The sequence below is a fragment of the Durio zibethinus genome, chromosome 11 (assembly GCF_047325235.1).
Source record: "Durio zibethinus cultivar Kanyao isolate XHJ-2024 chromosome 11, ASM4732523v1, whole genome shotgun sequence".
NCBI classification, from domain to species: Eukaryota; Viridiplantae; Streptophyta; class Magnoliopsida; order Malvales; family Malvaceae; genus Durio; species Durio zibethinus.
In genome coordinates this window covers 27821327-27827876 of record NC_143172.1, presented here as the reverse complement: position 1 = coordinate 27827876, position 6550 = coordinate 27821327, and the positions used below count along the sequence as shown (strand labels likewise).

Here is a 6550-nt window from a genome sequence, read left to right as displayed (position 1 = left end):
TGAATAAAATTTGGAAAGAAAGTAAACTAGTGGTCCTCTAGAACAAAGTAGAAAGGTTAGTGGGAATAAATAGCCTAAAGGAAGACTACGCCGTAGACCTAGGCTTGGAGAATCCCCTTTAAAGTTCGACCTTAACACTGCAACTATTTTCTTTTTGCAACCGAATATTTGAATTTATCATAATTTAAATTATAATTATTAAAATTAAAAATTCAACATTATAATCAATAGACAAGCTGTTGGCCTAACACAAACAATTTCATTTCATTTATTCTTAAGCATAAATAATGACACGAGCAACTCCACATGCACTCATGCCAAGAGCTGCTGCTGCACTAATGACGCAACGAAAGGTTTAGCAGCCATGTTATATCTATATGGCTCTATTACCCTTAATTAGGTCCCAATTCCCACATTATATTTATTTTTATATATAGTACAGTACCGATGACACGCTGCAAGCCCCTGGTATTAGCAGGGCAAAAAGTACTGAACCCACCAAATTAATGGGAAGGCAAACAATAATATTACTATAAGATAAGTGACATCTCTAGCTAGGACTTAGGAGAGTCCACACGACAGAGTCTAGCCAGAAACCAAACATTATATACATATATATATATATATATATATATATATATATATATATATAAGGAACATCCCACCAAGAGCTTTTCTACAGGTCCTGTCCCATATGGAAAACCCTAAATGGGGCATACCGTCTGAAATTGTCTTGGTTCACATACCGCCTTCTCCTCCTCCATCGTTCATGTCGCCTGAAGAGTTGTCGTTCCAAGGATAAGAATAATAAGGAAGAGGAAAAGCACCTGGGGGCTGATAGAGTCCTCCTCCTTCATTACCAATCCTTCTATCAAACTCACCTGGCCTGTTAGGGGGAGTTAGAGGTTGAACTGATGAACTCGCCCCCGCTGCTGCAGGCAAGGCTGTTGGGATCTCATTGCAGGCATAACGGATCAAATCAGCATTAGCTGTATCAAGTTCTTTCTGGAGCCTTTGAACTTGTCTCTGCAGGAAAGAGATAGCACCAACACACCCATAAACTGGATCTCTTACTCTCGCCTCAGCTTCATAGGCAAGGGAATTCACTGCATCCTCTCTTTGGTGAGGGAGGAGGTCAGTAAGGAGCTTACTCACATTGCTTGCTCCAAAGATCTTGTGAACATTCACAAATTTTTGGGGCTCCTCTGGTGGAAAGTAAGGTGCAAAGATGCAACCTGGAACGCATTTCCTTCTCAACAACTTGCAAGCAGCACAGGGTGAATTGTAAGAGCTGCAGCTGGACGAAGCCATTTTCACTGCTATATGCACACATATCCAGAACAAGCATTTTTCGTGAGCTTTTCTAAATTTGTATTAGTAGAGCTTTTTTTTAGTTTAATTATGCAATTTTAGAATTGTTTTAGAAAACTATATTAGTATCATTAAAACTTCTTCAGCATATTTTCTCGACTATTGCTTAATATCGATATTTTCAGTTTTTCCTAATTAACTTGGGGGCCACTCTTCAAGAATCTACGATCTATACTTACTAGGGTTTCCCTGAGTGTATTTTCTTTATGATCAGTGTCAAGCAATCTAACCAGTCGATTTCGTAAAGGAAATATGTCCAGGGTTTTGGAGAAAAAAATCCCATGTCCACCTTTCTGACACACTCAGAGACATACAACAGAACCTTTTGAAACATACATGCATAAGCTCTTAAATCTGGGAAATATTAATTGTCACTGACTTATTTTATGCATATATAGCTTCCTTCTTTCTTCTTAATTTGTTTATTTTTCCTTTTTTGCTCTATGTTATCTTTTCCTTCTTAACTAATTTCTTGTAGGTTTAGAAGAAAAGGTTCAGTTCTTACACTTCATCCTCATGATCCACACAAGGACTTGCGCACTGCACCATTAAATTTGGTTCCTAAGTTTGTTTTTTTCTATACTACATTCCATAATTAACTAGTTCTATTTCTCTCCGTTTCCCAACTTGTCAAAACTAATAAATAGTTTAAGAGGATTCAGTTGCATGAGCAGTTGTAAAGTCATAGGATCCTTTCTGCAAGCAATCAAATGAAGATGGGATCGATCTGACTAGTGCAAATTTACCAAGATTATCTTTTCATAGGTACGTTTAAGGTATTTGAACATACGAAAGCCCTAAATCAGAGCCTTTAGCCAAAGAGAGAGTCGAGCATATACTCTTTAGCCTTAGCTTGCCAAGAGAGAAAAAAAAAAAAAAGAGTATTAGCACAGAAAAGAACAAAGCAGCTACACATATGTAATATCCTGTTTTGGATCTGCGTTTTCGATCAGAAGAATAAAAAGGGAAGTACCTTTTTCCCCTATATGAGTTCTTTGAGGAGGACGTTCTTTGCTCCTACCAAGATAAGGTAGCCTTTGGGCAGTGAAGGGGGTGAAGTGTGAACTTCACAGATTTATTGCTGCGGCTGAGGCTGGGGCGAGCCTCTCAAAGAGGAAAACCCTAGTCGTAGAAGTGATAGAAAGAGAAAAAGAACTGCAAATTCAGTAAGAAAAGGTAATGGAGAGAAGAGAAGGCAAAGAGCATTTAGTGGATGGAGAACGAACGGAGGCAAAAGACAAAGGTAATAAATGGGAGGTACACTAAAGAATGACTATGACCTTGCCTCTAATAATAATATCAGGGATGTCTCCCATTTCCTATTCCGCAACCTATTAGAAAAAATGGTATGAAAAAATTATGTCCCATTAACATATATTTTTTTCATTTATATTATATCATATAATTATACTATAGAAAAAATTCAATTATTTATTATAAAATAATTAATTAAGTTATTAAAATAAATATTTATCATTTAATTAATCTATTAAAATAAATATCTATAATTTAATTATCATATATGATATACTAAATAAGTTAATTTTTATTCAACAATATAATTTAAATAAATATATATACTGAAATAACATAGCTATTTCATACAATTTTTTTTCACCTCTTTCTCATACATCGATAGTTGAGACCATATATTCTGTAATCCAAAAAAATAAAGCAAACTGATGGAGAATTAAACGTATTAACAAGTGGGAAAGAGAAAAATCAAAATTACAAATTACTTACTAGCAGCATTGTTCAAAGATCCCCGGCCCGTTCGATCATAATTATAAGTTTGCTGACTTAAATTGTAGATATATATGACCCTATAAGGATCCTTTTTTTTTTTTTTTTGTCAAAGAAGAAATAGCTTATAGTTGATATATAATTTATGTATAAATTTTATATATTATCAATAAATTAGATGATATTATTAAATAAATAAGATGAATCAATTGATACCATTTCATTAGAATTTTTATTTGATGCACTGTCAATATATAAATTTTATACTTTATTCATAAATCCAATGATATCACTTTATTGATGAAGTGAATTGAATAATATCATCATATTAATAAGTAAATATTAACTATTAAAATAGATATTCAAAAATTAATATTTTTGCATTATCTGATTTATTTTATCAGTAAAGTGACATCATCCGATTAAGTAACAATATATAAAATTTATACATTAATAATTTAATGCTAAGTGTCATGCAACATCAGATTATTTTGACAATACAGAAACTCCATATTTAGGACTAATAAGTAAGATTTTTGTTTTTTTTAAAAAAGACTAATAAGTAAGAATTACTTAAGCAATTAATCAAGATTAATTAAGTCGACCTGGTTAATTAACATTTTAAATCATAAAATAATTGCAAAACTAAGGATTCAAGCAGACTTGAATGTTTCTCTTCAATATTTGCAATGATAGAAACTGCGCGCTAACCTTGCTTCATTATTGTTTTAATTGGCAAGGCCTGTATGTTATTTATTTATTTTGTGTAAAATCAACCATTTGTAATGATCCTGTATCCATTTTATCCAAAGATTGTGACTCAATTAGGAAACCACTTTGAGATCAAATCAAACTCAAAGTTCCTATCTACATTAACAGCATTTCACTAACAAATTATGAATTAGTTAACGATCAATCAAACTCGGATTTCAAAGTACTAATTGAATCAAATTCAAGATTTTGGTGAATGCTTATGGAAGCTCTACCTAGATATTGATCAAAGTATATTCGGTTACTGGTGGATTCAGGTAGATAATGGGGGTGTTTATGGACAACTTAAAAATTAAAAAATAAAAAATTTTGGATGAGAATTTCGTTTAGACTTTCCCAAAATTTTTTTCTAGAAACCTTTTCATAAATAAAATTAATAAATTTATCAATATTTATATATATTATTGATAGATAAAAAAAAAATCTGAACCCACCGCTGTATTAAGCAAAATTTACCAATGAATTCCACTGTATTAATAGAACCATTGGTCTTTATCAGTATCCTTTCTCTAAATGGTCCGTTCAATGACATGAGCTTTATACTGCCTAAAGCTCTACTTATGTTTTCACATTAAATTCATGGTGGCATCCTTTTCATTTCAGATAATCAAAGAGCAAGAGCCCTAAGCCAGAACCTACTATCAAACCCAAAAAACACAAATGCTAGACTAAGCATGTTAGAGAAAGCCTATTCTACTTTTGCAATTCATCAATAAATTATTTATATTTACTGTTTGGCTGCAGCCTTAGACGACAAGCATTCCATTCTCTTTCTTCTTTCAATTTCATGCTTGCCTCATGCATTTCTTGGTTCTTACTATGAATTATAACTTACATTTCAATTTTATGGCCACGTGTCATAGAATCTGATAAATTCTGACATGACTCCTGTAATTACAGATTAAGGTTATTTGGTTTGGTTTATGAGTTGTTGTCGTCTCCTGATAGCTTCCAATCAAGTCATTCACATGATTGGCATACAAACTCTTTTGGAAAAGGTTAGATCGAGTGTTAATCAGGTGAAACAAGCTAAATGAGTGGTACTAAATGTAATTTTCAATCCAAAACTAACCCATATAATCATATTTAGCATTTTCTTACTACTTTTCTCAAAATCAGAAAAATGCTAGCTTAAATCTTTCACATTAACAGTGGGAGATATGCTGTTCTTAGGAAGCACGAACATGGCATCCACCCACCGGTGTCATACCGATACAAATACATCAAAATACATACTAGCTAGGTATGCCGAGACACGATAAAAAAAAAAGTTGGATACATAAGGTCCGAACGACACAATTGAAAAAATGGTGAGCGACGAAAAACAGTAAAATATGACATGAAAACTGCGGGTCTTTCTGTAGGTTTAAGCCTTTAACGGTCTTTTTGCATCCGTGTACTTACTTTTTAAAAATTATCCTATCATCATATTCATATCTTGTCCTTCCCGTATTACGTGTCTAAGTTCTCTACTGGTCAGCAATCAACTTCTCTGTTCTTCGGGGTATGATGCTCGTTTCGAATCAGAATGCAAACTTTAAATCGGGACTTAAAGGTGTATCATTTCTTTACACTTTGCGTGCCGCTAACTCTATATGTTAGCAAAATCAGGTCTCTCCGACGTGCGATTTTGATGCTTGGTTGCAGGTGGCCTAGAACTTTTTGTTAACTCTCTTTCTGGTGACTATTGTTTTTGTACCCTTGACTTCCTTTTTTAATAAAATCTCGTTTGGATTGTAAAAAAATGTGGGAGATAATGAGATGTAATTTTATGGATTAGCATTTCTCTGATTACTGCTTTAAACTCGTGACTGGGTTTTGATGTCACTAATCTGCATCCAAGGTTTGCACAGTCCCCATAATGGGGTGGATTCAATTTTCTGTGATGACAGAGTCATGTAGATGACAACATGATGGTTACATGTACAATGGCAATGAATTTGGGTAATTAGAATATCTATATAATATATTAAAGCCGGCCCAAACTTCAATTTAGAATCAAATAAATAATTTTACTGTTTATTTAATTTTATATACATTAAAGGTACATGGTTGAGGTACTAGAGCAAACTATCAAGGCCGATCCACCCCACGTATTCTTTAATTGCTCAACAGCTCTGACTTGATTTGTTGGATCCAATTTTGGTGGGTTCTTGTTTCAACGGTGATGATCTTGACACATTATCCATCTAGCCTACAAGATTAGCATCTCTAACAGTAGATTATTTTCCATCACATAATCTCGTCAATGCAATCAATACAATTATATTAAATTTATCCCAACTTAATTAGAGCTCAATTTTTAGACAAGTGGATGGGTGATTAAAGTTGATTTCTAGGTATTTGCAATAGTAGTTATATTTCTTCAAGTTAAATTTGAGTTTTGGTCCATAAATTTTGAGTTAATTAGGTTATGACAACAATTATTTATTTATTTATTTATTTTTATTTATGTTGAGGGTCAAATACGAATTAACATTGTCAATTTTATATTATAGGTGAATATATTATTTATGCAATCTGAAAATACATGATTTTGTTAAAGGATAATTTCAATTCAGAGTGAGAATCATTTTAAATAATTTTAATTAATTTGTTGATGCTTGTGTGTTAATACCTCTAGTTTTATATAATTATTATAATTATGTTAATCATTTTGTTTAAT

The 6550-nt window shown here is 32.6% G+C and overlaps 1 pseudogene across 2 annotated transcripts; it reads right to left on the bottom strand.

Moving 5' to 3' along the window:
• Nucleotides 1-247: 247 nt before the first annotated feature.
• Nucleotides 248-2613, bottom strand: LOC111290023 (LOB domain-containing protein 25 pseudogene; annotated as a pseudogene). Of its 2 annotated transcripts, none has more exons than XR_016346637.1 (2): nt 2345-2613; nt 248-1319 (listed from the first exon to the last, which is right to left on the bottom strand). The product of XR_016346637.1 is annotated as an LOB domain-containing protein 25 pseudogene, transcript variant X1 (transcript). The 2 variants fall into 2 exon arrangements; XR_016346638.1 differs by having other exon boundaries at nt 248-1316.
• Between the last annotated feature and the right edge of the window lie 3937 nt (nt 2614-6550).